The 21644-nt window shown below is 57.3% G+C and overlaps 1 long non-coding RNA gene across 7 annotated transcripts in view; it reads right to left on the bottom strand.

The window, feature by feature from the left end:
- Positions 1-21644, bottom strand: part of LOC138843746 (uncharacterized) — a 108281-nt gene that overhangs the window by 65962 nt on the left and 20675 nt on the right. For 2 of the 7 annotated variants that reach the window (XR_016212655.1, XR_016212658.1), the window contains exon 3: positions 11930-12422. The exons of 2 other annotated variants lie outside the window; for them this stretch is intronic. This is a non-coding gene — a long non-coding RNA (uncharacterized LOC138843746). Of the gene's footprint in view, positions 1-3265; positions 3470-11929; positions 12423-19654; positions 20732-21644 lie in introns of those variants that run through there. 3 more of the 7 variants (XR_016212652.1, XR_016212656.1, XR_016212654.1) reach the window with 2 other exon arrangements.

A 21644-nucleotide genomic window follows, 5' to 3' on the forward strand; every position in this document is an offset into this window, starting at 1 on the left:
TGGTGAGCCTGGCTGCCAGCCAGGGTGGAACCAGAGCAGGCCAGCGCCCTCTCTGATGCAGCGTGCGGGAGCAGCCGCGGCCAGCACCAGGTCCCCACCCCACGGGGAGGCTGGGGTGCACGGCGGGTCCCTGTAGAAACACACGTCCCAGGCGCACTCAGCTCCTCGGCAGGTCACAGGAGCCCCAGATCCGGGTTTTGCTTCCTGAGGTTTCAGGGGCCCGTGGTCAGCCATGGCCTGAAAACAACACGTGGAAAATTCAGGAAGTAGGTAGTTCACGAGTGCTGACTTGCACGCTCTGGGAAACCCCGCGCTGCCGCCCGCCCTCCCCTCTGTCCAGTGGATCCATGTGGGTACGCTGCCCCCCTGCCAGTGACCGAGCAGGCAGCTCGTGTCTAGCACCTGCATTTGAATTAACATCCCCAAAGCATATGACGCGGGGCTGGGCCTCCAAGTACCCCAAGGAAAAGCTGACAGTGCTTCCTTTCAGTGAAAAGGAGAGAAGAGTTCATGCTTAGGTTGCTGAGGTCTGTGGTAAGTTTTACTGTTAATCTCTGCCTGTGTCTATTGTATAAATATAACGCTGTCATAAATACGTACTTGCAGAGCAAACAGCCGAGACAGGGGTCCGTCGTCCCGTGGTTTCAGGCATCCCCTGGAGGCTTGGAACGGATTTCTGGTGTCGACTGTGCTGTCTACACCAAGAAGGCAAGCTGTCCACACCAGGGAGTAGGGCAAGCCCCCGTCCAGGCATCGGAGCCACCTCCCTCCTTGCTGAGCCACACAGCATGTGGCTTTCGCGAGAAAATTGAGACAACAAGGCAAGGAAAACCCACTCATTTCCAAGACAGAGCAACCGCCGGACCGTGGCTGAGAAGACAAACAGTTGGAACTATCTGTCAGGCCGCTGAAATAGCTGTAATTAGTATGCTGAAGGCTCCAGGGGGAACAAGTGGCCAAAGGGCCACTGCCGCCCAGACCAAGTATGAGCAAAGCCAGACGCTGGCACTGGGATGAACAGCCTCGCGGGGCGGGCAGCGGATGACCGGAAGAGAGCTCGGCAGCGATCATTAGGTTGGAACGCAAACAGCAAAGCCAGAGCGTGCACACGCTGTGGGACCACTTCAGGCGGTCAAGGTCGGCGTGGCTGAAAGACGGATCGGGGAAAGGAAACACCGGACATTTTAACAGCCACGAAGTCTCAAACAACAAGGACCGGCATCAAGCTACAGGTACAAGGAGCTCAGAGAATACCAAGTTCGATGAGAATAATAACAGAAGCCACCAAGGATAGCACATTAAACTGTTGACAGCCAAAGACAACAGGACATCTTGAAGGCAGTCCGAGAGAGGACAGCTAAGAGGGCCCAGTGGCCGAGCACACCGGGAGACAGCAGAGCCACTGGGTGGGTGTTGCGGCGCGGCGGGCTGGCTCAGCCTGGGACACCACACCCCACGCCTGCGTGCCTGGTCTGAGCCTGCCTCCACTCCCATCCAGCTCCTGCTGCCCTGTACCCTGGTGAGCAGTGAGGGCAGCTTAGATGCTGGGTCCCTGCCCCCTGACCCAGCGGATGCAAGAGCACCACCACTTCCGCTGCGACTGTGCCTTTCAAACAAAAATATAAACTTAATTGCAGAAAGAAAAATAGCCAAGTCAGAACTCTATACTCAGATAAGAAATATTTCAAAAACGAGGAACTGACGCTGTGATGGCAGGCTAAGCTGCACCAGTTCGGTCCCAGCTGCTGCATTTCTGACTTAGCACTTTGTTGACACGCCTGGGCAAGCAGCCGAGGGCGGCCCAAGTACTAGGACTCCTGCTCCCGTGTGGGAGACCTGGGCGGAGTTTGGGGAGGGAGCAGCAGATGGGAGATCTCTTTCTCTCTGTTAATTTACCCTTCAAATAAATAAATACTTAAAAATATTTCAAAAATGAAAGAGAACTATTTTATGAGCAAATAAAAACAACGAGGGCATTCAGTATTAGCACACTTTACAAAAACAGGTTAAAGAATGCCAAAGGGAGCAGCTTGATGAGAAAGAACACGTCATTTTACCACTGGGATCCACAACACAAATGAAGACCACTGGGAACACGAGACAAGGGCACATTTCAGTTCATTTGCTGCTTTATCGAAGACCACTGACTGTCTGAAGTAGGACCAACCACGGCGGGCAGGCGGCCTGGAGGCTAAGACCCAGGGACACAGCGGTGACGGCTCAGGCGCCCCCAGTGTGGGAGACCTGGACTGTTTCCAGCCTGACCAGAATCTGGGGAGTGACCCAGAGGATGGGAGATGTGTGTGTGTGTGTGTGCGTGTGTGTGTGTGCGTGTGTGTGTGTATTTCTCTCTCCTTCTCTGACTCTCAAATAAAAAAATCAGAATTCAAAAAATAAATACAGCAAGCAGAGGAGGGGAAAACTGTGTGCAGGTCAAATTTAACCCCTCGTTTTCAACCAAGTCTCGTGAGGAAGCAGCCACACCTGTGCACTCAGCACCCACGGCTCTTTCACACCCCCACAACCAGACCCAGCCACTGTCACAGCACCGCAGGGCCCGGGAAGCCAGGCAGAGCTCACAGGCGCCTGCCTGGGTGCCGTCTGCAGACCCCTGGTCTGGCCGAGACGCAGCAGCCGCGTCCCTGCGCTCGCAGCAATGCAGGAAGCTGAGCTGTGACAGGCAGCACGGAGGAGGCGGCGGAGGAACGGGCGACAATTTAAGGGCCTGGTGCTCCCCAGAAATGGGCAGGGCTCTTGAAAACCAGTTATTTAAACCAAAGGCAAGTCCTAAAGGAGTGTTTCTGTTTGTTTATTTATTTTCATGTTTGAAAGGCAGCGAGACAGACAGAGACAGACGAAGAGTTTCCATCTGCCGGCTCACTCTTCAAATGCCTGCAACGGCTGAGGCCGGGCCAGGCCAGGGCCAGGAGCTGGGAGCTCCATCCGGGCCTTGCACACAGGTGGCAGGGACTCAAGGACTTGGCCATCTCGGCTGCCTCCCAGGTGCACACGAGCAGGAAGCTGGGGCCAGGGCTCTGAGCAGGCCTCCAACACAAGACCTGGGCATCCATGGCAACCTCAAACCGCCAGGCCGGGAGCACTCCCAGGGTTCACTGGCCATGGACTCCTTTCTGTGCTTGTCAAAGTGCCGTCCCTTTTGTTAGAGTGTCACCTGTAATCACAGGTCCTGGGTGCGAAATCAGTTTAACCACTGCCATAAGATTATTTTCACATAATTCTTTAAAGATTTATTTATTTATTTGAAAGTCAGAGTTACACAGAGAGAGGAGAGGCAGAGAGAGAGAGAGAAGTCTTCCATCCGATGGTTCACTCCCCAGACGGCCACAACAGCCGGAGTTGCGCCAATCTGAAGCCAGGAGCCAGGAGCTTCCTCCAGGTCTCCCACGTGGGTACAGGGGTCCAAGGACTTGGGCCATCTTCTACTGCTTTCCCAGGCCATAGCAGAGAGCTGGATCGGAAGAGGAGCAGCCAGGATTTAAACTGGCGCCCATATGGGATGCCAGCGCCCCAGGCCAGGGTGTTAACCCGCTGAGCCACAGAGCCAACCCCTACACATAATTTTTTAAAATCCAGACTTGTGAAGCTAAGTTTGCGAGGGAAGTGAGCCATTCACTCCACACTCCCTGACCCTCCAACCTCACAGCTTTCGGCGGGGCCGGGGTCCCTGCTGCAGGCGTCCCTGCCTGAGCCCCCCACTGCAGGACACCTGCTTCCCTCTTCCGAGGAAAACGCCACAGGGCCAGGGCCCAGCTCACAGCTGCACCCGGTGGTCCCACCAAGGGCGGTGCCAGTGCTGAGCCAGCAGGAGGCTTCAGCCTAGGGTCCAGACCTCCCAGGACGCCTCACTGCACAAGGGTTGGGGTCGGGGTGCAGGGCGGGGTTAGGAAGAGCCACAACACCCTCCTGCTGGCAGTGGCCCGTCTGTCCATCTCACAGCCTGGGACGCCCCACGTGCCGCTCTGACGACAGTAAGGCAGTGGCCCAGAAGGCACAGCCCAGCCTGAATGTGCTTCCCCGCGGTGCCAGCCGCCCAGTCAGCCCCTGGCCACACCTGGGAGTCTGCATTAGGGCCCTGCTCTGAACCACAGCTTACAAGCTGCTTACGGGGGCTGCAGTACACCACTGGGAAGTCCAACACTGAGGCCGGCAGACTCTCTCCCACCACATGGGGGTGATCCAGGCGGGGTCCACTGACCCCGACAGCAGGTGGTTCTAGGATAGGTTCACCTGCAGGAGGCCACGGTGCCGCCACGGACACAGACTGTTGGACGCAGGGTGCAGCAGGTGGTGGGGACAGCATTCAGAGGTGGGCAAGCTGCGGCACACTTCCTAGACACATGGACCCCAGGGCTGGGTCTCCTTACAGCTCTCAGCTCACATCTCCTGGTCTCCCCTACAGAGACCCTCACTCCACACCCCCTTTGGTCTCCTCTACAGAGACCCTCACTCCATGTCTCCTCCTGGTCTCCCATAGAGACCCTCACTCCACACCTCCTCCTGCTCTCCCCCACAGAGACCCTCACTCCACATCTCCTCCTGGTCTCCCCCACAGAGACCCCCATCCACACCTCCTCCTGGTCCCCCACAGAGACCCTCACTCCACGTTTCCTCCTGGTCTCCCACAGAGACCCTCATCCACATCTCCTCCTGGTCTCCAGATGAGAGCCACACCCACTTCCCTCCATCAGTCACTGTCCCTCTTCCTCTCCCTGTACCTCTGGGGTCACAGCCTGTCTGCACATCTGCGCACATGCGCGCTGTCTCCTGCCCTGGCCTGCAAGTTCAGCTCGAGCCTTGCCCACAGAGCAGCTCACTGGGCACCTGCAGAGGGCATGAGGGGACCCCAGGGGGAGCTGTCAGGGGCGGTGTCCACCACTGTCACAGAGGGCATGCGGGGACCCTGGGGGAGCTGTCGGGGGTGGTGTCCACGTCTGTCACAGAGGGCATGCGGAGACGCCGGGGGGAGCTGTTGGGGGCAGTGTCCACCTCTGGCTGTCACAGAGGGCATGCGGGGACCCCGGGGGGAGCTGTCAGGGGCGGTGTCCACCTCTGTCACAGAGGGCATGCGGGGACCCCGGGGAGGGCTGTCTGGGGTGGTGCCCACCTCTGGCTGTCACAGTTGGGGGTGGTGCCCACCTCTGGCTGTCACAGAGGGCATGAGGGGACCCCGGGGGGAGCTGTCAGGGGTGGTGTCCACCTCTGGCTGTCACAGAGGGCATGTGGGGCCCCCGGGGGGAGCTGTTGGGGGTGGTGTCCACCTCTGGCTGTCACAGAGGGCATGTGGGGACCCCGGGGGGAGCTGTCGGGGGCAGTGTCCACCTCTGGCTGTCACAGAGGGCATGTGGGGACCCCGGGGGGAGCTGTCGGGGGCGGTGCCCACCTCTGTCACAGAGGGCATGTGGGGACCCCAGGGAGAGCTGTCGGGGGCAGTGCCCACCTCTGGCTGTCAGAGGGCATGAGGGGACCCCGGGGGGAGCTGTCGGGGGTGGTGTCCACCTCTGTCACAGAGGGCATGTGGGGACCTCGGGGGGAGCTGTCGGGGGTAGTGCCCACCTCTGGCTGTCACAGAGGGCATGCGGGGACCCCGGGGGGAGCTGTCGGGTGTGGTGTCCACCTCTGGCTGTCACAGAGGGCACGCGGGGACCCCGGGGGGAGCTGTCGGGGGCGGTGTCCACCTCTGGCTGTCACAGAGGGCACGCGGGGACCCCGGGGGGAGCTGTCGGGGGCGGTGTCCACCTCTGGCTGTCACAGAGGGCATGTGGGGACCCCGGGGGGAGACGTTGGGGGCGGTGTCCACCTCTGGCTGTCACAGAGGGCATGTGGGGACCCCGGGGGGAGACGTTGGGGGCGGTGTCCACCTCTGGCTGTCACAGAGGGCACGCGGGGACCCCGGGGGGAGCTGTCGGGGGCGGTGTCCACCTCCGGCTGTCTCAGCCACCTTTAGGATGAGCCGGGGCTCGGAGTGCAAGGACGTATCAGGTTTATCCCCCTGCTACTCTTTCTGTGATACACAGTACTGAACGGCATGATTCTACATCGTAAAACTCAACTTTTCTGTCAAAAGCAAGATCATTAAATAGGAAGAAAATGAGCAAAAAAATGCATCCTGTCCAAACTCCAACTGACTCACGCTCACTCCTCTCCCATAGCTAGGGTCCCTCAGCTTCGCCCAGTCTCGGCAGCAGAAGCAATTCCAGATGTTCCCGCGGGCCTGCACACTTCCTGCTTCCAACTGTCGCTCCTCATAAGGCCATCCCCTGCCTCTTCTGTGGGCATCACTGTACACACCTTTCCCTCCAGATTCTCACAGCTCTTAAGGACGGTCTGGGGCACCTGCCTCTCCTTACCCACCCTCCACAGCCAGGCCTGGGGCACCTGCCACTCCTCACCCACCCTCCACAGCCAGGCCTGGGGCACCCACCCTCTCCTCACCCACCCTCCACAGCCAGCCCTGGGGCACCCACCCTCTCCTCACCCACCCTCCACAGCCAGGCCTGGGGCACCTGCCACTCCTCACCCACCCTCCACAGCCAGGCCTGGGGCACCCACCCTCTCCTCACCCACCCTCCACAGCCAGCCCTGGGGCACCCACCCTCTCCTCACCCACCCTCCACAGCCAGGCCTGGGGCACTTGCCCCACCCTCTCACCCACACTTACAGCCAGGCCTAGGGCACCTGCCCCACCCTCTCCTCCCCACCCTCCACAGCCAGCCCTGGGGCACCCACCCTCTCCTCACCCACCCTCCACAGCCAGGCACACCCCCAGCAGAACCCCAACCTCTGGCTTCCCCTTGATCAGCTACACCTCTCTCATCCACCCCTCGGTCACTCCTGCAACCACACGCAGCGACCCCATCTGCTCGTCCCACTCTAATCCGCCAGGCAAGCCGACCTGTGCGTCTTTGGGGGCATTGTTCCTCTGCCTGCCTTAGTAACCCTCCATCCATCAGTTTCCACACACCTGGGAAAGTTCTCTTCCTCCTTAAACCCAGCTCAAGCTCCTCTCCTGTGACAGCGTCCACAGAGCAAACAAGCTCCAAGTCTACGTGGTCTCCATCCACGGAGCCGCAATTACGTGTTGATGTGTCGTCCTCCCTTTCAGACTGGAAGCTCCCAGAAACCAGATTCTGTGTCTCATGGGTGCCAATGCCTGGCTGGCTACGCAGGGGCTGGCACAGAACAGCTACTCCCAGCACGCTGGTAAAATGAAAGGCCGTGCGAGTGGTGAGAGGGTGAACAGAAGAGTCGACGACTGGGCAAGACCTGGGCATAAACGCAGTACGTCTGAGAACATCCACTCCCCGCACGCGCCGTCCTGCATCCCCGCCCAGCAGCCTGATGTGCCTCCCGCTCCAGCCCAGCGGACGCTCGGGGACTGCCCTCCCCTCAGACAGCAAGGACCTAGCCCAGGCCCCGCTCGCAGGAGAGAGCATGATCGCAGCGATCTCGGAGGGGCAGGGAAGTCAGCAACGTGCACTTCTGACCCCCAACCGAACACACGGGCCAGAGCTTCGTGGGGGCGTTTGCCTGGAGGGAGAGGTGAGCACACCTGTGCCCCTTTATGTCACTCTGCACCTGCCACCCCGCCGCCAGGGGCTGCAGCATTCACGGGACACTAACCCTGCTACCTCGGCTTGACCTGCAGGGGCAGGGGTCACTCTACCCAACTCCAGTGTGCGACACATGGGGCGACAGACAAGACTTCAGATGGCCAGGTTTGCAGGAGGCAGACAGATACACACACAGAGCCGACAAATGACACGCCACACGCCACACTTCTGGCTGGCAGGGACACTTCATCAGAAGCACCTAATGGCCGTGCCTCTGTGGCCTCCCAAAGCCCACCTCCCTGCGCCTCAGTGAGTCGGGAGCGTGTCAGCAAGAAACCGGGACCGGAGACGAGCAGCCGTGCTGACGGCGTGCGTAACACGGACGTCGAGTTCCTGTCATCCTCGGGAACTCTCGTGTGGCTGCATTCAACGGGGAGAAGCACCGTGAGCAGTGTGAGCACGAGATCCGGCAGATGTGAGAGGAGTCGTCAATCTTGCGTGAGCAGGTGCTAATGTGTCACAATTATCCCTTCTGGCAGTTGATGTTTAGGATTTCGGTTCCCACCTAGTCAATCACAGCTGTAATTGTTCAGCTACTTACATGGCTCATGCTCTGGGTAATAACCAGATAGGATTTAGTATTTGACATTCACCGTCAATTACCTCCCTGCACCGGCATCTGGAGGCTGGGCTGGCTCGTGACTCCCGGATGAGATAAAACGGGCTGTGTGTGGAAGGGCAAGCAGAGGAAGGGCAGCCCCACGCCTCCAGCGCTCTGCTGGCTGTGCCGAGAACCGGCTACTTCCTGCACGTGTCATCCTGCAGTCCCCTGACTGCGGAATCTGGCAAGCACTGCGCTCCTCCAGGCCCCGCTGCGGGAGGCAGCCGCGTTGGCCGCCTGCCCAGGAAGGGCTGGGAGCAGGAGGCCCCGTGCAGGCTCCCCACGGAGACACGGGCCGCCCAGCGTCAGAGCGCCGGCCGAGGGTCCTCCCAGGGACCTTCATCTGCAATAGCAGTGGGGACGATGCCAGCTCCAGCGTCCCAGACCTGCGTTGAATCCAGGTCCTCTCACTTCCTAGCAAACAGAGGCAATGACTGCACTGTCTGAGCTTCAGAAGTGGCGCCGCTGTGGGGGCCAAGCCGTGACAGGCCAGGCGCAGCCCAGCACAGAGAAGGGGTCAGCGTCCGCGTGGTGTGCTGACCTGGCCAGTCACCGTCTCTGACCCTGGCCCTCCAGGGCTCAGGGACAGGTGAGTCCGCAGAAGCTCGGCTCTTCCATCAGCTGGGGCTGCTCCACGGCAGGAAAAGCCCTCGCGTTTGTGGTTCCTCTGCCCTGGCACCTGAGGGCATTCAGACAAGCACCACCCGAGGGCCCACGGGACGCCAGGCCCCTGTGCTGGCTTCCAATGTCCCAGATTCACTCAGAGCCACACTTCCCTGGCCGGCACCACTGACACAGCAGGGAGCCCACTGCTTGTGACCTTAGGGGTCCTGGCCAGCTGCTGGGGCACGTGGTCCCGGCCCTGGAGTCCCAGCCCCCAGGCGTGGTGCCCGTGTCATCCTGGGTAGGTTCTGAGCCAGGCACCGCCTCCAAAACTTGTGCCCATTCATTTCATCCTGAAGACACACACGCATGCACACACATACACAGGCACACATGTACATACAGGGGTCCTCAAAATGTTTATGCAAAATGCATATCATGAAAAAATACATGAATTTCAAAAATTTTTTTCAAAAATAAACATCTTTTAAGTGTATTTTCCACAAACTTTGAAGTTCACTCATACACACACATTCAGTCATGCACAAGCACACACATACACAATTATGTACACATACACACATGCATACACACCATGGACAACCACACACTACACGCATTCAAAATCACAACAATGTTCATACACAATCATATACATGCACAATCACACATATGCAATCACATGCACACAGTGCACATGCATTTACACATTCACAAGCATACCTGATGCAGACACACACACACGATGACATACACAATCACATGTGCAGTGACATGCACACAATGACACACACCACACACATAGCTTGCACACTCACACACATTACTTGCATACACATGCATACACATACATGACTTGCACATTTGCACATACATTACTTGTGCACACACATGCATATACATAACTTGCACACTCACACATGCACACACATACATAACTCGCACACTCACACACATTACTTGTGCACACACATGCATATGCATAACTCGCACACTCACACATGCATAGACATACATAACTTGCACACTCACACATGCACACACATACATAACTTGCACACTCACACACATTACTTGTGCACACACACACACGCTCCCTGGATGTCTGAGTGTGGCTGGCTCTATCCGGGGCCCTCGCATCTGTGTAGTGCCAGGAGAGGTTTCTCCCCCAGCCTCACGGGGCAGCTGCCCGGACGGGCTATGGCGGACAAGTGGGGTCTCACGCTCAGCGGCTCCCTCACCCCTCACAGGGTGTGGCCTCAGGTTTGGGGTGCCCATGGTGCGGTCAGCTCTGCCCCTTCCCTTCTGCCTCACCTCCCTCCCCGGGGCCCCCACGCCTGCTGCTGGGACGACACTGGGACTCATCTGGGATTTCCTGGAGAAGGGATGCATCAATTATTCTGAGGAATGTAGGCTTTCTGACATTCTCATGCGTGTGCGTGTGCGTGGGTCACCATGGGGGCAGGTGTTGGGATTCTGCTTTCTGCTAATAACTCAGCAAAACGAGGGATCCACGAGTATTCAGCCAGGTTTGGTCCTGAATGAGAAAAGCATCACTGTTTCTCCGTTTCAGGCTTGCTGGCACCACACCAGCCACACCGGCGGCGCTCTCTGGGAAACAATGCGCTCCGAGTTATTAACCGCTCCTCACTCCATGCAGAAGAAAGCGGCGTGTTTCCAGGAGATCCTGCTTAAAGTTTAAATCGGAAAAGACGCGGCGCTGACACCCAGGCCGCATTAAGACTTCAAAGCAGGGACCCAGTCATTTTGCAATAAAACCTGATGCCGTGTAATAGTGCCCTTTCAAGCCACTTGGGACTTTAAGACTTCAAATGAAATGCTATTAGCAGAGACAGATAAACAATCTAAGCCGCTATTTGCCTGGGGTGATACCCTTGTGATTTACAATGGGCAAAGAAAATAGAGAGCGAGGTGCAGGGAAGAGTGACAGGAACAGCAGCCAGCCGCCCTCGCGAGGCCTGGGGTCCCGCTCCGCCCGCGAGCGCCCGTGGCCGCGGCTCCTCCAGCGCCGGCGCTGCGCTCCGCACGGTGGCATGCGCAGACTTCAGGGAAAGCTCACGCGAGAGGCGGACAGTGCTTTGTGTCCTTCAGCCCAGCGGGGTGGGGGCACCCTGGCTGGAGACCGTTCATTCAAATAGCCAGGAGAAGGGCTTCCGAATGTTCCTAATGCACAGACCGACGTCCGTCCGAGGTGACAGGCCAGGTGCCTGCACCTGCTCCGCACTGCAATGCCACCTGCAAGCTCACCAACAGCACACTTGGTGGGAACAGAAACACAGCTCTGGCAGCAAGGGGGCCCCGTCCCGTCAGCGTCCCGCCTGCACCCACGCGTGATGGAGCTGGCTACTCAGCCTGGAGCCAGAGCACCGTCTGACCTTGCCCTGCTGACCACACAGCCAAACCGTGCAGCGTCCGACCTCACTGGGGGGCCCTGGGGCCCACCAGCCTCCTGTCCCTTCAGGAAACTGGAGATGGGCTGGGTCAGGCGTGCAGCCAGCATCCCTTGGCTAGGCACGCGGCTTTCCCGAGGCCCCGTGGACCAAGATTCACCTCCGCGGGGGAGAGGCCACGGGCTGATGCTGAGCGAGCCCTGGAAGGTGCTTCCTTGACAGGGCGCTGCCTCCTGCCAGCTGGCACGGGCTCGCCTGCCACCCGTTCCCTGCCCGAGCCGCCATTGTGCTGCAGGCAGCCAGAATCAAAGACGCCAAATGCTCCTGGCGGGGGCCGAGGGCTGAGGCGCTCAGCTCTGCTCACAGCCCAGCCTCGCTTTAACCTGAGGGGCCCAGGGACACCCACAGAATCAGCGAGGCACCTCGGGCGCCACACAGGGCCTTCCCAGTCCCAACTCTATTCAACCCTTTTCCCACACCTACCAGGCGAACCTGGGTTCCCTGCACCATGCTCACAATCAGCGCTCAAGAGAAAATAACATGCCACGGCAGCGCCTCTCCCAGGTGAAGCTGGAGGGGCGGATGTCCCTTTAAATTGGAAAAAAAAAAAAAAGGGAAAAATATTCTGCAAGTTCTACGGGAAAAATGTCACATTTGTACAGACCCCAAATCCCTCTGTTTAAACAGGGTGATTAGTATCAGTTCCTGTAGGAAATTAAACTCGGGCCGCACAGCCGCGTGCAGATATGCAGATTTCTGGGCAGAATGGCCAGCTCTGGGCAGGGAGCTGGCTGATTAATCAGTGTCCTCAGAATGCGAAATGAAACGCGGCTCTCCTGGGCGAGCTCAAGAAATGACTTCTCCTCCCCGGGAAGGGAGCGAGAGCGCGCCGGTCCGGCAGAGCGCGGGAGCTGGGGCGCTGTGTTCAGACCCCTCCTGGCGCCTCGGCACAGCTCCGTTCCTGCCCGGGGCCCACTCGGCTCTCTGTGGCAGGGCCGTGGGCGTGCCTGGTTTTCAGTCCGGCAGGCACTCATGCCAGGGCCGTCGGCCTCTCCCCTGAGCCTGGTGGCAACCTTGCAGACCGGATGGAGCCCTGAGCCCACCAAGTCTCCCCGGAGCTGGCAGGCATCGGAACAAATCTCTGTGCTGGGCGTTTCTTCTTTCTTTCTTCTTTTCCTGAGAGACGACATGGAGTAGACAGTGTTTTAAAGTATAACGCAGGAAGCTCAATTTGCAAATATAAATTACTCATCTCTAATCCAACCCACCCATCATTCTAAAACCTCAAGGTAGCTGTGACCTCTGGCCTGGGTGAACACAAGGTTTCTGACGATCAAGTAATAATGCTATTTATTTTTTGAAAAAATATTTATAGCAAGATGCAAAAATGTAATTTTCATAGTTTTTTTTGTAGTTACTGGAAACCTAAGGCTGTTTTTCTGAACTCTTGAGGGTCTCCAGTAATTGTATAGAAGTAGGCATTATGCTATATTATTAAGGCTGCAATTTCCTGGTGAATCTGCCTGGATGTTTCTTTTTATCACTTGGCAATTTCTATCTAGTTATAGCATAATTAAGTTTCCTGACCCTTGCTCACTCCTTTAACAGGACGCTTAGAAATCTACTAGAATTGCAGATCGCCAGGCTGATGTCCTCGCTACCCACACAGTAATGGAATAAAATTATTAATCCAGTAATTGTGCGGAACACATGACTCTGCATTGAATGCTCCCCTTCTCATTTTCTGTGGGTGACAATCAGCCAGGGCACAAATCATTTCTGCGGGAGCAGCCTCTCATTCACGCTCCAGGAGCTGCCTGGGCGGTGGTGATTATTCACAGGCTAATACCGCGCGGGGCTCCGGCGAACAAAACGGACGGAGGAACAAGACGCTCCCCTGCCCGCGGCTCACGTGCCCGCGTCAGAGCCGGCCGCCAGGTGACAAAGCGCCCGTCCAACGGAGGACCTGGGGCCGGCCACGTGCCTGGGAGGCTGGCACAGCCCACGTGCTCACGCTGGCCCAGGGGAAGGCACTGGAAGTGCCATCTGCACACTCCAGGGACCGATGGGTTTTTGTCGTGTGGGTGTCTGGAAATCATGTCGCAGCCCTGGATACACACGGATGGGGGCCAAGACGGCTCTGACACGCGCTATGGGGAAGGCTGCTGCTGTCCAACCGAGCACCCGGCTCCCAGGCCAGCATCACGCCCTCACAGCGAGCACAAAGCAACTCCAAGGCCCCTCCCTGCCCAGCCTCACTGGGCGTGGAACCGCGGTCTGACCGCAGCACGCAGAACCGTCGCCGGAGCTCAGAGCATCTGCTGTTGAACACCACCCGTGCACACCCGATGGGGGCCACGCTGGGCCACGCGCAGTGCCACCCTTGCAGGGGACACAGACTCGATTCAGAAGCGCCTACAGGTGTGCAAGCAAGAGAGCACAGTGGTCTCTGACCGTGAAAGGTGGCTTCTGTGCAAAATGCATTCCCACATGACAAAGATGCTCCAGGAACGTGTGCGAGGGCGTGGCCGTGGGCCGCGATGAGCACGTGTTCCAGGAAGGTGGTGGGTCCTTGGTCCCTCTCCGGATCCCAGGACTGTGCCAAGAGCGTGGTGCTCACTAAGCACCCCCAGCAGACCCAAGTTTATAAACCAAGTCTCCAGACTTCCTTTACACCTAAGTACATTAAAAAAAAAGAGAAACACCAATCCTCACAGTGCTAGCAGGTGGCAGGGATCCGGTAGCAAATGCAACACCACCCGAAAGCCACCACCACACGGCGTCCCCGTGGACTCCGCGGGCCCTCAGGGAGACCTCCAGGAGCTCCACCGTCTGCGTCCACAGTTCTCAACAGGGAGGAGCTTGTCCTGGACAACTTCAGGGGTCGCCCTGGGAGTGGGGGTGGGGCGTGCTACCAGCACCTGGAACCCGGGGACTGCTCCTCGGGCGCCGACACACAGCCCCACCATGACTGGGGATTTGTGGCCAGCAGTGCCGAGGTGGGCAGTCCAGAGTTTAAATGGACATCAATGAGTTGCGAGAAAAAAATCGGGCCCGGGAGCCTCGTGCACCCAGGGACAGCGAGGCAGAGGTAGGGCTGATGTCTCCCCCGCCCCCGGACTCGGGCGCAGGGCAGCGTGGTCGCCTTCGCCTGGCACGATTCTCTTCTTCCCAGCTAAAAGATCAACCGTGAAGCAGGCGGATGGGAGTGCAGGGCCCCTCTGGCCTCCACCCACTTCCACAGCCTGCTTGGCTCCCCGTGTGGTTTCACGTGTTAGGTCCTGGCTTCCGGTGGAAGCCACACACGGGAACCCTCAGGCTGACGCTCGCTGCCTTTATTGTGAAATTCAGCAGGGCCCGAGGCCTCACGCAGCTCCCGGCTGCAGCTGAATCAGCTCCCAGTAAACAGGCGTTCGGGGAGAAGGCGCGAGGGGAGAACTCTCACTTAACTTCCCATTGTTTCATTGATAAAAATGATCCTGGAGGCAGAAGAATATATTAACTGTTTCCTTTGGTTTTCCATCTAGAAGGCTGAAAGACATTTCTAAAATAGATCTATTTTCTTTTCATTCTACAGAATAATGCATGAATGATTATAACATATGCTCTATCTCCCGCTTTTCCTCACCCAGTGGAAAAGTGCCTGACATTGTAATCACAACTTGTTGGGGCTTCAATCTGATGCTGTGCCATTTTATCACGGTAGTTAAACGTCCATTCTTGTTCGGTGTGATAAATGTTATGGCCGTTTAACAGGAGCGAGAAAGAGAGACATGTTAGACCAAATATTGCTTCAGATTGTGTCTTTTATTCTCCTTTATCATCATATCTTAATTTATAGTATAATCGTCATTATCACAACTGTCAGCCTCATTTAACCTTCCTGATCTCCCATGATTCTCTGCCGTCGGGTCTGATTGCCTGCCTGCTGCCGCCTGGTTGATAATGGCTGACTGATTGGCCCTCCCCACGAGGAAGACAATGATATATAGAACCGCGCGGCTCGCTCTATATATTAATGAGGAGCTGGCAAAGCTTTGATAAGGCTGCAGAATAATCCATCAGCGCGAGCAGGAGCTTGTAAACCTGGAGGAACATTTCACGGGAAAACACCTGGCAAGGGGGTAATGACCCGTCAGCCGCCTCTCTCCCTTGTAGTGCACATCAGATAGCGGGGGATGGATGGCCCAAGAAGTTTATCAAGTCCCCGGCCGGTCACAGGCTGCGCGCCGGCCCTTACGTCGTATTTAGCAAGCCAGCAATTAATAGCGCGTTTTCCTCGGCGTGCGGAACGGTTTATCTCCTGCACGCGCCCTTATCGGAGCTGTTACCTAGGCGAGGCGGGCGGCCTGGGCGCGCGGCGTCCCCGTAGCCACACGCACTCGGCGGAGGCCGCGTCACCATTAGATACAATGCAGCAGACGGCCACTTCAGTCTGAATGCACCGTTATTACAGGTATTATATGAAATTGCTTGTGTTGTGTGAAGGGGATTATAGGGGCTCTGGATCAATAACTTTAGTGGATGTTGGGAGTGATTACAGTGCTCTGTCAATTTCCCCATTTGGCTGTCAGAGCTGATTTACAACACTCCACCTCTTTTATTCACACCAAATCACTCATTTCATTGGTAAATTCTATATATCTCAATTTACTTTAAGTAGCTGATTTGTGTAAAATAAAATGACTTCCTCTTCTGTGCGTGCCACAGACCTAACCCTATAGAGTGGTGCAAAGTGTCAACACAGAGGCGGCACGGGGCTTTCCCTGTGGCGCACACGGCCTCTCTGTCCTGCTTCAGCTCTTCCGTGTGACAAGGGCCCGCGGAGCCGCTCGGTCCCTTCCCGCGCGGTCGTGGACGCGGGAAGCCGGGGAGGCCCCACGCCCGCTCCCTGCGGCTCTCCTGCCGCTGCTCGGGCTAACGGGGACCCCAGCCCCTGCCTGTGTGGTGCAGACACAGTCCCGCCTGTAGAACTCCAGGACCATGGGGGCAGCCCAAGAACGGTCTCCCTGGACCCCCTGCAGGCTCCTGCACAGCAGGGCACCCACCACGCCTCCTCTTCCTTTCTCTCTGCCCTGTGCCCACACATGCGTGCACGTGGTGATGAACCACGAACTGGGTCAGAAACAGCCCACAAGCACACAGTGCAGGACGGAGGGAATGCGGGGCACCCAGGTGAGGTGGAGGCTCCTCTGCCGCAGCAGCTCTCGGGAGGGCGCCGGGCCCTCCTGCCCCGCAAGCCCAGTGCCCAGTGCGCCGGGGCGCGCGCATCAGGGAGCCGACCCTGGAGCTCTGTCTGACGCTCACTCGCCTAGCATCCCACACTTCTTTCCTGGGGTTCCTGACCTCGGCCAGGCTCTTGGGAAACTGTGTACGTTTCCACAAATAAATAAGACTTACACAAAGTATTTACAGAATCATCAAAGGCGATCCCCCCTGCACGCCACCCTCGACAATTGTTTCTGGCTCAAGCAGACAAATGAATAAACTACCGATTCTCCAACCTATTAATGCACACGATTTGTGGGTGCCGAAGCCATTCACATGATAGCCGCAAGAGGAGGAAAAGGACGTGCTGATTGTCTGTCCTGGCATAAAATGTCCTTTGCATGAAAATATTCAGATTAATCCTGCACATCTGTGCTTCATTGTGGTTCATTCACTTCTGTATATTTTTGATACATTTTGCACAAGTTATAAAGCCAGGAGAAAATACAGGATTCTATTAAAAATGTAATAAAAAAAACCTCCATAAACAGTGTCTATATTTTCTGAAAGGCCCCATTGTCCCACAGAGCACAGTATTGCTAAATATGCAACTGAATTTAAAGATGCTCCCAAGTTGCCGTTCCGCCATCCGTTACAAACCCAGGCCTCAGGGCGAGGGGCAGGTGTCTGATGCAGGTGGGTATGTGACCTGCACCAGTCTCAGCCTGGGAGGAGGATTCGGGGAGGAGGGCTGGGCCCCGCGGCAGGGCAGACCCCCCCGGCCATGCCCGGGCTGCAAGGCTCTAGGCCACCCTCCGAGCGCGTTCAGCTGCAAGGCTACCTGCCAGTCATGCCCCTCACACCCAGCCACGGCAGAACAGAGGCTCCGTCTCAAGTTCATGGCTCACAGGACCCAAGTCTCTGTGGAGTGCTGAGTCTGACCTAGACCCAAGAGGGTGCCCATGTACCCCCGTGGGGGCCGAGGACCCAGCACAGGCCAAAGAAAACCCTTCCAGCAGGGGACCCGACCCAGGCCAGGTGGGAGTGCGAGGAGTCCAAGGACGTCTAGGTTGCGGTCCTGGCCCTCAGGGTGTGCGGTGTGGCTGCGGAGGTGAAACAGGAGCAATGAGGTTTCGGTAAGTTGGGGAAACACTCTGGCACTAGGGCCACACAGGTGCTCCCAGGACCCAGCACATCAGTCTCGCAGACAACAGAGAAGGCTCGCGGTTCAGCTGGGTGACCGTGGGCACTGCCGGGCACGGGCGTCTCAGCAGGGCTCGCTGTACACGGCTAACATGGCAACGGGCGCGGGGATCCGTGCGACTGCGCTTACCGGAAAGTTGAAACTGATGGGACCTTGCGACATCGGGCTGACACATGACAAGCTACGGCGTGGAAAACGCTAGATTCAAAGGAGCCATAATTCACTTTTCAGTGGCAATTTATAAAGGATGGCAGCTTCTAATATACAAACCCCCAGAGCTGTGTCTGACATTACACAGAGGACACACCTATTGCATGACCATCTTTAGACAACACCAAAAAATGCAAACGAAGAATCTGGATGCATCTCTGGAGCAGCACTGAGTCACTCAGGACAAAATTACAGAAAACACGAATGCACCCACAGGCAACCAAAATTCAGTGACAGTTTTGACAACAAGTCCAAAACACAGGGATCGCTCGGGAGGCTGGCGTGTGGGCAAACACCCAAGGCTGCAGCTCCCCTTCTGATCTGCACCTGGCACGGGCAAACGCGGCCACCTGAGGAGGCACTGGGAGGGCGCCCTCGCCCTGCTGGAGAGACTTCCTGCACCTTGGCCTCAGAGACCGCTGAGAAAAGGGAGGGAATGCACAAGGGGTCTGGTGTGAGTCAGGGAGGTGCACCTGGAGGAGGCAGCTCCGTCACCAGCGCCAGCACCCACTAACCGCTGGGGAGGGCAGCCAGCAGAGAGGGGTTCACCGGTTGCTCAGGGGACACTTCCCAGGGGTGACAGAAGGGCCTGGCGCACAGTAGATGCTGCACACAGCTGGTGAGTGAACCACCGAGAAGACAGACACAGACACTGACAGGGACACCGACGGGCCTGGTGGCGGGCCATGGCGTCAGCACTCTTGCCAAACCAAAGCCGGGAGACTTAGAAACCCACTTGCAGCAGCACATCCTTGGGACTGGAAGTCTCAGAACAGCGTGCTTCCTCACGGTTTGTCAGCTTTCACCCACCCTCACGCCACTTTCACTCTGGGAGAAATCAAGTGACCACTCTTCCCTTCTGACAGGACACCCCCCCCTCCCCCCCACCCCCGCCGCAGCCCTGTTCCCCTGAGGGTGAGGGTCTCCCAGCAGGCAACCCCCGGGAAAGGGCCAGCAGCCTCCGGGCAGAGGCCCTGTGCGGGAGCAGCACACCTGCCCAGCCCGGCCAGTTCACTTCTTTGCATCTCAATGGCAAACAACCCAGCCCACTGGAAGGCCCTGGGCAGGAGGAAAGAAAGGGCTTTTTTTTCATTCTCCCCTCCTAGGGCTGCTGCTTGTTAACAAATATCAGTTGTTATTCATTTGGTTACCAAGTGTTCTGGCTTTAACTCTGCTCACAGAGTGGACCCTTCAGAACAGAAGGGCGGAGGAAGACAGCGGTGGGGGTTTAACCGTGCAAGGGGGGGCTGTGCCCCTGGCAGCAGTGTCCCCCCAGGTGAGGGACCGACGGATAGCTTCCTTGGGGACTGTTCAGGCTGTGGGTTCTTCCAAAGAAAATTCCAAAATTCCAATTCCTTTCTTCCATTTTTATTTTCCTTTTTGAGAGGAGAGCACGTTAACCAAATGCTGAACCACCTTGTAAGTGAAAACAGCCGTGTTCCGAGGAAGGCGCTGGAAAAGGGGCCTCCCCTGCACCCCAAGCCCCCGGGCACCGACCCCCTGAGTGCACGGGGCTCTGCGGCTCCAACGGAGATGACCCTAAGGACTGGGGACTCCCCTTTCTTAAAACAACAGCCCAGCAGTCTCTCCAGCGGGGCATTTGCATTATAAAACCATCCCCAGCATTTGTTTCCAGGGATCCTGGAATCCAGTGTTGGCAGGGGAAGGCTCCACCTCCCTGGCGGGGCGGCCGGGGCCAGAGGGTGCAGCCTCTGCCCGCTGGGCGGGAGGGGGCACAGCGGGGCGAGCTGGTGGCAGAGGTGGCTCCCGCCCCCCTGATAAAAACGCGAGGGGCTGGCAGCCACAGCCGCTCCTCCCGGCCGGGAGTTTCCTTCTGAGCAAGTGTCTGCGTGCGTCCTTGCTTTTGTCTCAGCCGAGGGTTTAACAGCTAAAGTAACCGAAAAGGACTCACAACAGAAGGGCCATGGTTTCCAGAGTAACCGTAAAAACAGACCCGGTCTCCATGGCGAGGAGAAAAGCCATTTGCTGCAGCCTTTTCAGACCTGAGCAGACACTGACAGTTTTCCTATAATCAGCCCCGATTATTTGTAGCAACTAACTATATTATAATGTTAACGATAGGAGGTCTTTGAAAATATGTGAGCTAAAAAAAAAAAAGAAATAAAAAATGCACTGGGTTTCCTGTGCTTTAGCTACGAATGCATTATCAATTTAGAATTTCTAAAATAGCCTGCTCAAGAATCCACGGCGAAGCGGGCCGGCAGCTCCTCCGGTCCTCTCTGAGCAGCTGCGCGGCGTGGCAGCCTGCACGGTGTCGGGACCTCGGCCGTGTGACACTGCTGCATCTTACTCCACCAGCTACATGCCGAGTGCGTGATACCTGGGCTGCCCAGACACTCTGCACGCGTGTGCGTGTGTGCCTGCCCGCCCGGCTGCCGTTCTTGAGTCCGCCGTCTGAACGTGGGATGCAGAACGCGGAATCTTCCCACAGGCTCCCTGCACGTCTGTCGATACTGTCGTGTCCGCACAGTTCCAGAACTAAGTCCAAGTCAACTCCAGACGCAGACAGCGGCAAGGCTGGGCTGGCCCAGGTCTCTCTCACCCCACCCCCCGTGTGCATGTCTCTATCGCTCCGTCTCCCACACACAAGCGTGCAGCTACGGACTTCTGTATCTCCCGGCGTGTTTCAATTTCCTATGTGTGTCTGAGGAGATGGCTATCGAAGCGTGAAGTAGCATGACGCTCAGAGCGACGACAGCCACTCTGCGTGCAGTTTCCTGGGGAATGCCAGCACTGCCTCGAGGGGACACGGCTGACAGCTAAGCGAGGTGACCATTCTTGTCTCACGCGTCAGAGAATTAAGTGTCCGGTTTGTCTCTGTTAAAAGTTTGGAGAGCAAAACCTGGGAAACACCACACATCGTGTCACTCAGAAAACACTCACTTTAAACGGGCGCGACAACAAATGCAGCGAACTGCCCCAATCACGTAGACGTGCCCTTCTATTAGCCGTCGCCAAAGCCCGGATTCAGCGGCGCCCATCGTGCCTTAAGAAATGACCCTGCGTGTGCTTTGTCCATGCGGAGGCCGACGCCGTCGCGGGACCCCAGCGCTGCAGAGTGGCCCCAGGAGCTCGCCCCTCCTGCCCCAGCCCCAGACAGGGCCCCTCCTGGTCCTGGGAGGGGATGGTGCCTCCCGGCGTTCCTTTTGTTTTTCTTCCTCTGAGCACTGGAAGAATTCCGAGTTCTTCAAAGGAGCAGCCAGCAGCCAGCAGCAGCCAGGTCAGGGAGCACCCAGCTCCCGGGGAGGGCAGGAGGCTGGGCCAGGCTGGGCCAGGCTGGGCCTCACCTGGCTGGGCAGGCAGGCAGGCAGGGACGGAGAGGGAGGCTGGGTGACCAGTCCCTGCTGGACAGCCCGCAGCTCCTCCAGGGCCACAGGGAGAAACTCCCGCAGTGAAATCCCGACACCCCGTCTCCCCTGCTTCTCTATCAGACCCAGGGGCCGCTGTGTGTCCTGCTCCTGCTTCATGCTGGGCTCAGGAGTCCCGGGAAGGTGACAGGCTCATTCTGCGAGCTACAGTACCGAGCCGCACTAAAGCGGGAAGTTTCCCGGTGCCCCTCGTATATTTAAAATTGCTGTTTTCTCGCAGTGAATATCATTCCCTCTGTCTTTTCTGAGGTATAATCCCATAAGGGTTTGACCAAACAACAATGCACTAATGATCGCAAATGGTTCAAATATTGCGTCCAGTGAGTTAAGTGATACAAGTTTCCATGTTAAGAGAAACAATAAGTGGAATTTCACGCATATTACAGT

This window comes from Oryctolagus cuniculus, chromosome 9 (genome assembly GCF_051225735.1).
Source record: "Oryctolagus cuniculus isolate XC-2025 breed Fujian yellow rabbit chromosome 9, ASM5122573v1, whole genome shotgun sequence".
In the NCBI taxonomy this organism is placed as follows: Eukaryota; Metazoa; Chordata; class Mammalia; order Lagomorpha; family Leporidae; genus Oryctolagus; species Oryctolagus cuniculus.